The sequence below is a fragment of the Triturus cristatus genome, chromosome 3_1, assembly GCF_964204655.1.
Source record: "Triturus cristatus chromosome 3_1, aTriCri1.1, whole genome shotgun sequence".
NCBI classification, from domain to species: domain Eukaryota; kingdom Metazoa; phylum Chordata; class Amphibia; order Caudata; family Salamandridae; genus Triturus; species Triturus cristatus.
Genome location: NC_140583.1, coordinates 1,057,082,907 through 1,057,093,756, shown reverse-complemented (window position 1 = coordinate 1,057,093,756; position 10,850 = coordinate 1,057,082,907).

The following is a 10,850-nucleotide window of genomic DNA, read 5'->3' as shown; positions in this document are numbered from 1 at the left end:
TAAGGGATGCATCTGGGGTGTATTGGGTGTGGCAGTCGTTCACGATGTATGCACACTGCCCCTGTCGATGTTTGGTTCCTCTGCAGCCATGTTGCATCACCATGGGACACGACATGCAGCTGTGCACACCTGAATAGATGGTCTGCCTGGTTGACAGTCATCAGTGATGGGATAGGGGATTGTGATGATGGCATCAATGTGTGTGACACTGCCCTCGGACACATACGGTTAGCATTGGCTTGACATGGTGTGGGACTTCCACATCAGCGGATCTATGGTGTATGGCAGGCTCTCCGTGAGCAGCTGTGGGTGTTTAGCTGTTAGCCGACGCTTGTGTGGCAGTTCCATGGCGAACACGCATTTGTACTGCAGAAGGGGGGTGCCAGTGTTGGACCCACATGTTACTCCACATGATGTGTTCATGTGTACTTCAAGTTGCCTCTGCAATCCCGAAAACATGACTAATAAAGGTGTCCCTATGCCTCCAAGGTGCCTCTTCTCAGTCAATGCTGGTGTGTTGCCACGGTGCATCCAGCATGTCTGGCATGGTATTCCCTGATTGTGGCTATGTGTCAATGTGTCGAGTAGCAAGATGCAAGCTGTGTGTGTGGGCTGAGACTGTGTATTGGGCATGATGTCCATGACTGTGTGGGTATTGTGACATGTGCCATCCCCATGCATCCAACGTTGTCCAGGACCCCATTCTCTGCATCCACCGGACTCAAGCTTGCAGGACATGGTTCTGCCACCTGTCTACACATACCTGGATGCCCCCCAGGACACTGGACTGGATCTCTGACCTCTGCGCATGACTGTTGCTGTACTCAATGTGTCTGTCAGCACGGTTGTTCGGGCACCCCCTCAGCTGGTTGGGCCCATCACGGGTGTGTATGGTGCTCCATGTCTGTCTTGCCTAATACACTGTGACCCATGTGTCCTGTGCCAGACTCAGGCCCCAGGGTGTGGATGGTTGAAGACAAAAGATGACTCAGGCATGTTTAGACTTTACAAGACACATGTTAGGTAATAATGCAACCAGCAGGCATCTACTCTTCATAGTGTGATTTATTATTGGGGGGGGGGGACAAAGTGAGGGGCTTTCCGGGAGTTTGGAATCCAAAGTTCAGTAGGGGAGTTGGTGTCCTTGCCATTTGAAATCCTCAGAGTCCATGCCACAGTCTTTGTCAACATTGGTCAGCCAGTGACCAGCAGGGCCATGTGGCAGAGAATGTCTCTTGATGCTGTGATGCTGTTGCTCCAGTGGGCCAGGTGCCAGGCCAGGTGTCCTGGGAGATGGTGATGTAGCGCCGACCCTCACGGTCCTTTCCGTGGACGACCCGGCCTCCTGCGGGGACCCTCAGCAGCAGGCCGTGACGACGTCTGGGATGCTCCATCGGATGTTTCCTCCTCCTCCTCCTGATCCCTCCCTGTGGGTGGTGATGTTCTCCGCCTTCTGGCACAGGGAGGGTCGGCCATGTTGTCGGCCATCCGACGGAGTGTATCGTGAATCCCCTGGAACGCCGTCACTTGCTCAGCCTGTCTGTCCTCCATCCTCCGTTGGTGTCGCAGTAGACAGGCATGTTGCTGGGCCTGCTGGGTCTTTATCTCATCGAGGGTCCCCTTGATCTCATTGAGGGTGGACACAACCTGGGCCATGCCCGTGGTGTCCTGCCGGTATGTGTCCATGATGTTTCGGACATGGGCAAATACCGGTTCCCCAGCCAACTGGTCAGGCTCGCGCCTCCGCCGTCCTCCACTCCCACCACCCCTGCCCACTTGCACCTGGCCTGCCCTTGTGGGTACATCGGGTCTCCGGGACCCCTGAGGGGTGGCATTGGCGTTGTCGCCTGCCTCCTCCTGGGTGCCCGGGACACCGTGTCCCTCCTGGCCAGCCTGGCTGCATTGTGGTGTTGGGGCAGGGATCCTGGGTGTCTCCTGGGATGTGGCAGGAGTGGGGGTGGTGGTTGGCACAGTTGTACCTGACGCAGGTGCTGCAGGTGGTTGGACACCAGAGGGGCCAGGTCGGTCGGGGTCGTCCACAGAGTGGTGAGAGTGGTCGCTGCCGGTGGGATCGGGCTCCCGCAGATCCGGGTCCTGTGAGTCTTCCCCCCCAGTGTTGGGGGGTGAACCACGACGTTGACCTGTGTGTGAGAGAGACAATGTTAATTTTGGTCCATGCAACATCCATGTTTCATCTGTTTCAAAGTTGGGACATTTCCTCTTGGAATTGGGATCTGTCTTGCATTCCACTCACAGTGCACTTGTGCATGGGTGTGTCCCTTGGGCACCACTTTGGCCCCTTTAACTATGTGTGGCACGGTCTTACTTGCTGCGTCAAGTGTGACTGCAGTCAGCAGTGGAGTGGGCAGGTGTGGCGAGCCATGCATTGGCGCCTTCCGTGTAGCACTGTACATGTGCACATGGAGTGGATCCACACACTTATATGATCCAGGTAGCTGTCGTTGTGCTTGTGAACAGGTTGTGACATGGCCCTGTGTTTTGCCATGGGGAAGAGGGGGGGTTCTGGGACTGGCCACCCTTGTCTACATGCACGCAGTCTACCTGCTGACGAGCAGACATTCGCACACGCCACACGGCTGATTTGCTCTCCCTGTGTCTCGCTCCCTCTCTGTCCCCCTCTCCCTCCCTCTCTGTCCCCCTCTCCCTCCCTCTCTGTCCCCCTCTCCCTCCCTCCGTGTGTCAGCCTCCTCCCTCTGTCCGTCTCCCTCCCTCTCTGTCCCCCTCTCCCTCCCTCTGTGTGTGACCCTCTGTCACCTCAGCCCAGCTTCCTGGGCACACACTGTTAGCAGATCTTTGAGTGGCCCTTGGCTTGTTGATGTGAGTTTGTTTCTGATCTCCAGGCACCCATTGGGTGTGATGTGTGTCTGTGCGCTGCTGCTGTGGTGGTGTGTGCTGCCACTCTTTCACAATGTTGGCTGTTCATCAGCTGCTGTCATGTGCAAAACAGTGCCTTCACCCCCATGTGTTGATGCAAGGCGTCCGCCATTTGCTGGCAAGTCATTCCTGTGTTGGGACACACTGTTTGTCTGGCTGTGACCTAGGCCATATGGGCAGAGGGCATTGTTGTCTGCTTCTGAGTTGCACTATGTGATTTTTGGGGCCCAGCCTCCCGCCATCCGGGTTACCGTGTCATGTGTTGGTGTCTTCTGTGGCCTGTGACTTGACGTTGTCCAGCTGGGTGCATGGGGCATGGTGGCAGCAGTGGCATGTGCGTGCTCATGGAGTGTGGTTGAGTCATGCGATGGCTTGGGGTGGTTGCGTGCCTGTTAGTGATTTTGGTTGTGGATGCCGTTCCCCCCATGTGAGGTGCGTTGTTTGTGTACTCACCCGGGTCTCGGAGTCCTTCTAATCCTTCGACTGCCTCCACCGGCAGTATGGCCATCACCCTCTCCTCCCAGGGCTGGTAGTGTACGGGTCTGCGGGAGGGCCTTCCTCCGGTGGCGTTGGCCTGGTCGTGTTCCTCCTGCCTCTTGGCTCGGACCCTCCTCCGCAGATCGTAACACCTGTTCTGGCATTCCTGCCTGGTCCTTCTGGTGTCCGCAACAGCATTCACAGCATCGACGATGGTCTGCCACATGGCTGTTTTAGCTGCCATGCTGGTGTTTCTGACCAATGTTCCAAAGAGCTGTGGCTCGACTCTGAGGATTTCATCGACAAGAACCTCCAACTCTCGGTTACTGAACTTTGGATTCTTGGTAGTGGGCATGGTGAGGGGTGTGGGTGTGGATGGTGGGGGGGGTGTGGATGGTGGGGGGGGTGTGTGGATGGTTGTGGGTGTGTGGGTGTGGTTGTGCAGGTGTGTGTGTGAATGTGATGAGGGTGTGTTTGTGAAGGTGGTTGTGTGGAGATGTGCAAGTGTAAGGTGTGGTGAAGCTTGTAGTAAGGTGCTGTAAGTTGTCTGTGGTGTCTGGCAGCAGTGAGTCTGTTGCAAAGGCTCATGGTTTGTGTGTGTGGGCCCTTTTTATTGGTCCATTGGTGGGTGTGGCTGTGTTTGAAGTTTGGGTGGGTGTGTTATAAGGAGTGGTGGTGTTTAGGGCCTCTGTTTGTTTTTGGCAGTTGCAGGTCAGTGAATGTGTGTTTTATGAGTGTTTGTTGGCCATGTTTAGTGGCTTTGTGCCATTCGAATAGTGTATTCTTGTGTTGTTTTGTTTTGTCCTGGTTGTGTACGTGCGTTTTGAGCGTGTGTACGGTGTGTAGATGGGCCATTTGGTTGTACGGTGCTGTCCTTGTGTGTGGCTTGGCACGACTCGTACATGCGGTTGTGATGTTGGGGCATGGGGTGCGCTCCGTACTTAGGAGGTTGTGGTGGGGGTGCGACTGGAACGTACTGGGGTGTGGGTACACGGGGGTGTGACACGTACAGGGGTGGGGGTTCGACTCGAACGTACTGGGGTGTGGGTACACGGGGGTACGACACGTACAGGGGTGGGGGTACGACTCGAACGTACTGGGGTGTACTTAGCCGGTTGTACGACACGTACTGGGGTGGGGGTACGACTCGAACGTACTGGGGTGTGGGTACACGGGGGTACGACACGTACAGGGGTGGGGGTACGACTCGAACGTACTGGGGTGTGGGTACACGGGGGTGTGACACGTACAGGGGTGGGGGTTCGACTCGAACGTACTGGGGTGTGGGTACACGGGGGTACGACACGTACAGGGGTGTGGGTACGACTCGAACGTACTGGGGTGTACTTAGACGGTGGTACGACACGTACTGGGGTGGGGGTACGACTCGAACGTACTGGGGTGTGGGTACACGGGGGTACGACACGTACTGGGGTGGGGGTACGACTCGAACGTACTGGGGTGTACTTAGACGGTGGTACGACACGTACAGGGGTGGGGGTACGACTCGAACGTACTGGGGTGTACTTAGACGGTGGTACGACACGTACTGGGGTGGGGGTACGACTCGAACGTACTGGGGTGTGGGTACACGGGGGTACGACAAGTACTGGGGTGGGGGTACGACTCAAACGTACTGGGGTGTACTTAGACGGTGGTACGACACGTACAGGGGTGGGGGTACGACTCGAACGTACTGGGGTGTACATACATGGGGGTCGGACACGTACAGGGGTGGGGGTACGAATCGAACGTACTGGGGTGTACTTAGACGGTGGTACGACACGTACAGGGGTGGGGGTACGACTCGAACGTACTGGGGTATGGGTACACGGGGGTACGACACGTACAGGGGTGGGGGTACGACTCGAACGTACTGGGGTGTGGGTACACGGGGGTACGACACGTACAGGGGTGGGGGTACGACTCAAACGTACTGGGGTGTACATACATGGGGGTCGGACACGTACAGGGGTGGGGGTACGAATCGAACGTACTGGGGTGTACTTAGACGGTGGTACGACACGTACAGGGGTGGGGGTACGACTCGAACGTACTGGGGTGTACATTGACGGTGGTACGACACGTACAGGGGTGGGGGTACGACTCGAACGTACTGGGGTGTGGGTACACGGGGGTACGACACGTACTGGGGTGGGGGTACGACTCGAACGTACTGGGGTGTACTTAGACGGTGGTACGACACGTACAGGGGTGGGGGTACGACTCGAACGTACTGGGGTGTGGGTACACGGGGGTACGACACGTGCAGGGGTGGGGGTACGACTCGAACGTACTGGGGTGTGGGTACACGGGGGTACGACACGTACAGGGGTGGGGGTGCGACTCGAACGTACTGGGGTGTGGGTACACGGGGGTGTGACACGTACAGGGGTGGGGGTACGACTCGAACGTACTGGGGTGTGTGTACACGGGGGTACGACACGTACAGGGGTGGGGGTACGACTCGAACGTACTGGGGTGTGGGTACACGGGGGTACGACACGTACAGGGGTGGGGGTGCGACTCGAACGTACTGGGGTGTGGGTACACGGGGGTGTGACACGTACAGGGGTGGGGGTACGACTCGAACGTACTGGGGTGTGGGTACACGGGGGTACGACACGTACTGGGGTGGGGGTACGACTCGAACGTACTGGGGTGTGGGTACACGGTGGTACGACACGTACAGGGGTGGGGGTACGACTCGAACGTACTGGGGTGTACATACACGGGTGGGGGTTCGACACGTACACGGGTGTACATACGGGGGGGGTGTACATTGACGGGGAGTACGACTCGAACGTAAGGGTGCTGGGGGGAGTGTTTGGCGCGTATGCGGGCACATTTCTCCATGGTTGCAATGGGAGTTCGGTGCGGACGGTGTTTTAACCGTACGGTTGTGAGTTCGGACGCACGGGTGGGATCGTGATTCCTCGGTCGGACTTGACTTTTCACGTTTGTACGGTAAATCGTACGAGGACGTGTCGGACACATTTTCCGACCCGAGGACGTGTGGGGAATGATTCCAAATGCGGTTCGTATGGACTTTTTACCATGCGAATCGTGATTGCCAGTTCGTACGGAACTTGTACGATTCGTACGGTAAAAAGACCGGATACGAGTCGCACGGGGATTTTTTCTACCGGATCGTAATCGGCACCCAAGTGTGCAAAAGAATCACTAGCGTATGGCAATTACTACTTCGGGACTGACCCTCTGTTTATTTAACACCTCAGAAGTGCCGGTCTATTTGGTGTGTGCTGATATCGGGGCATATGGTATCACTTGGGTGGCTCAGTACATCCCATCAAACATTATATGGCAGGAACCACATTGACTTGGGCACATACAAAATCAGAGTCTCTGAATGAGGGTCGGATAAAGTCTCAGTCCATATGAGTGCCTTCCCCCACCCAGTGGACCCATTGGCACTCCTGATCTTTTGAGGTCTGGCCTTCCTCTCCCTCTGTGGGCAACATTCCCTCTCTGATTCCTTTTTAGGGGAGCCCCAGGCTGCCAGAGCCTTCCCTTGCCTCTGCATCCTATGATATGGGGTTGTCTTTGGTCCCAGGTATGCCCTCGTCCTCTTTCTCACGTGCATCAGTTGGTCGAAACCATGATATGTTTTCTTGTGGGGACCTCATGCCCTTGCTTGGCAGTTATCATAGTACTATTTACTTTTGTCACTGTCAACGCTCTTCTCTCTAACGGGTTGCGTATCTTCTATTCTGGGTGGCAGTACCTCACCAGGACTTGGTCCCCCACATCTACATGTCTTTCCACAGCCTTCCTTGCCTGACTGGCTCTTTCATTTCTTTTCTGGTGCCTTACTTGCATGCCTGTCACATCCAATGTGGCCAAACTCTAGTCTGGGCCTGTCAGGATGCTATGATTTACATGCCTTTGAAACATCAGGTGCATTGGGTCGTGCAGTGAGGGGTGTTGCGGTACACTAAACAACAAAAGAGTGTAATTATTCAAAAAAGAGCCAAAAGATAAATGAAAATCACTATGAGTTTTAAAAAGAACACTCACTCACCAACCTAGTTGGTGACATGCTTCACTATAGGGTTCCCATCAGAGAGGCCGAGTGCCACCCTGGTGTGCTACTACACCTGTTTACAGCGGAGCTGGTTATTTTTTGTGTGACTGTGCAAAGAGTGTGTGCAATGAGGGGATTAAAAAAAATGCCTGGGTTTTATCCAAAGAACTTTATTGGCGGAAAACCTGGCATCAATAAAAACAGATGTGAAGGATAATTAAGTGGCTCTATTTATCAGATGTATCCAAAAGTAAATATAAAGTGAAAAATAATAACAAGAAGAAATTGGTCAACATGTTTCTTCCACTATACGCTTTTTGCAGGGCATTCGTCAGAACCAGCCCACCATGGCGATGTGCGCACCCTAAGGTACACCCTAACCTGTGGGGTATATAGAACCAATTAACTCACGGTTTTCGTAAATGTCTTCAGGATTTCTGAAGAACCATGTATATCTGTGAAAACCCAAAGACAAACAAAACAAAAAAAGGACAATACTCGTCACATCTTATACATGGAACTTTCTGTGCATGCATGAGCTCATAAGTGATTTCATTATGCTGGTATTGCATGCTCTTCAAGGTCTAACGCAAAAGCTCTCTGACGTTAGAAAATTATGGTGCAGTATTAGTGACATCTACCTTTCATCCCACATGTGGTTAAGTGCGTTATGGATAGTTCAGAAAAGGTGCCATACTCTTTGTGTCTAATCGACACCTAAATGACCAATAATATAGGTAGATGCATGCTCAGTCATTACCGGCATATACATTTTTAATTCAACCTAAATTAAAAAACGGGATGTGACTGTCGTGAGAGAATCACTATACCCGTAAGTGAGGCAGTGAACTATGTTGCAGTACATCCTCAGAAATTGGTGCAAACTCCATTCCAGGTCTATGTTTTGGTCCACTGCAATGCAAAGGGCTTTATTCAAGGTCCTCGTAAACCTCTCAAGATGGCCATCCACGCTGAGCTAGAAAGAGTCAAAGTATTTTGCCATTTCTACAGCAAAGTCTTTAAGTATAGGATTTGCACACTGCTATCCATGCAGAACTGTAAAATGACAAAAGCGTTTCACTACTCCAGGCACAGCATAACAGATTTGCATTGGTAAAATAACATCCAAGCCAGCCTGGAATGAATAAAAGCAACCGATGACAAATGTTTCGTTATCAACTACCATTAGCAAAGATTGCCATGTAGTGAAGCCATAGAGTACCATAGAGTCAAATTGTTGGAAATGGCCCTTTTTGCAGGGTTATCCCTAACAGTTTGCTTTCCTCCGCCTATTTTTTCTGACCTCATTTTTGTTGGCTTCAGGACTCTGGGTACCCTACCACTGCTGACCAGCGATAAAGTGCACATGCTCTCGCCATAAGACATGCTAGCAGTGGATCATACCCAAGTGGCATACATAATTGAGATATAAATCCCTATTAAAGTGGACCACATGTGCCCAGGGCCTTTAAATTAAATGTTACTAATGATCCGGCAGCACTACTTGTGCCACCCAGCCCTCCCCAACCCCTACTTAATGGCGGCCGCTGTGCAGCGGCACCGAAGGTGCACTAAAGGCAAGCCCATTGGCGCCCATCCGCATCCTGAACGCGACCAGCGCCAGAAACCCTAGACCTCCGAACCGCCATCGCTACAACCCAGCGGCACTCTACGCACTCAACCCAGGTCGCAACAACAACTGCAAGCTAACATTACCAGCCGACACCCACAGACCCTTTCAGTTGTCACCGCTGCCGCCACTCCTGCAGCACCGCCAAGACCACGGATCCAGCACAACCCGCCCGCAGCAACTCGACCGCACCAAAGACCCTGCAATACATCCTCCTCAACGTCCCATACCTCCACAAACGTGCCACCAAAATCTGGGACCTCCTCAACAGCACCACCCCGGACATCGCATTCCTCACTGAAACCTGGACCAACACCACCTCTGGCCCTGACATCGCCATCGCCATTCCCCAAGGGTACAAGATTTACTGGAAAACCGCCCCACCCGCCCTGGGGCAGAATCGCCATCGTCCGCAGATCCACCTTCCGACTGAGCACACTTCCCGACGAGCCCATGGACCTGATCGAGCACCTACAGGCCAGCCCTACCACCACCCTCTGGGGAACCCTCACCTACCAACCCCCGGACCCCACGGACCATTCAGCAACTCCATCACGGACAGCATCACCCCGCAGGCCATCGCGTCCACCAACAACACCTTGCTGGGAGACCTCAACTTCCACCTTGACAATCAACAAGACCCCAACACCACATCCCTCCTGGACAACCTCCACAACATAGGACTACGCAAGATCATGACTGAACCCACGCACTCAGCAGGACACACCCTCAACCCCCATCTTCACAACAGGAAACTCCATCACTTTCAGCCATACCACCGAACTCCCGTGGACAGACCATCACCTTCAGAACACCCAACATCCACAGAACACAGCACCTGCTCCCACGAACAAATTGGACTAAAATCACTGACGACCAGCTCACCACCTCACTCAGCAACTCCACCCCAACCATCACGGACAATGACAACCCCAACACCGTAGCCCGAACCCAGATGGCTCTCCGACTGCGGCAACACCATATCCCCCCTCAAGAACAACAAAACACACGCCAAGAAAGCCAGCTGGTTCACCATCGAGCTCAAAGAGTTCAGACGCACATGCCGCCACCTCGAAAAGGCCTGGAGAAACTTGAAATCTACAAAAGTCCACAAAAACTTCAGAGCCGCCACCAACGCCCACCACCAACTCATCAGTAATACAAGAAAGAAAGCGATCAAAGACAGAATCTCCATGCACGCGCACAACAACAAAAAACTCTTCAGCATCATCAAGGAGTTCGCCCAACCCATCAGCGAGTCGACAGACATCCTTCCCTCACAAGACCTCTGCGACAAACTCAGCACATTCTTCCACCACAGAATCAAGAACATTGACAAAGACAGCCAACACACAGAACTCTCACCAACCACCCCGAAACCTTGAAGCCAATGATTGACAGTTGAACCGCCCTCACCACCGAAGATACACTGAAGACGATGAAGTCAATCCACTCCGGGGCCCCCACGGACTCTTGCCCCACCACATCTTCAACAGAGCTGCCGACACCATCGCCCCTATGCTCTGCCACACCATCAACCGCTCCTTCGCGAATGACTCCTTCCCCTACGAATGGAAGCACGCCGAGATCAACACCCTCCTGAAGAAACCCTCGGCGGACCCCACCGACCTCAAGAACTATAGACCCATGTCCCTGCTACTGTTCCCAGTGAAAGTCATTGAGAAAGCCATCAACAGCCAAGTCGCCACTTTCATCAAAGAGCACAACATCCTCGACTCCTCCCAATGCAGCTTCAGAAAGAACCACGGCACAGAAACCGCCCTCCTCGCCGCAACAGACGAC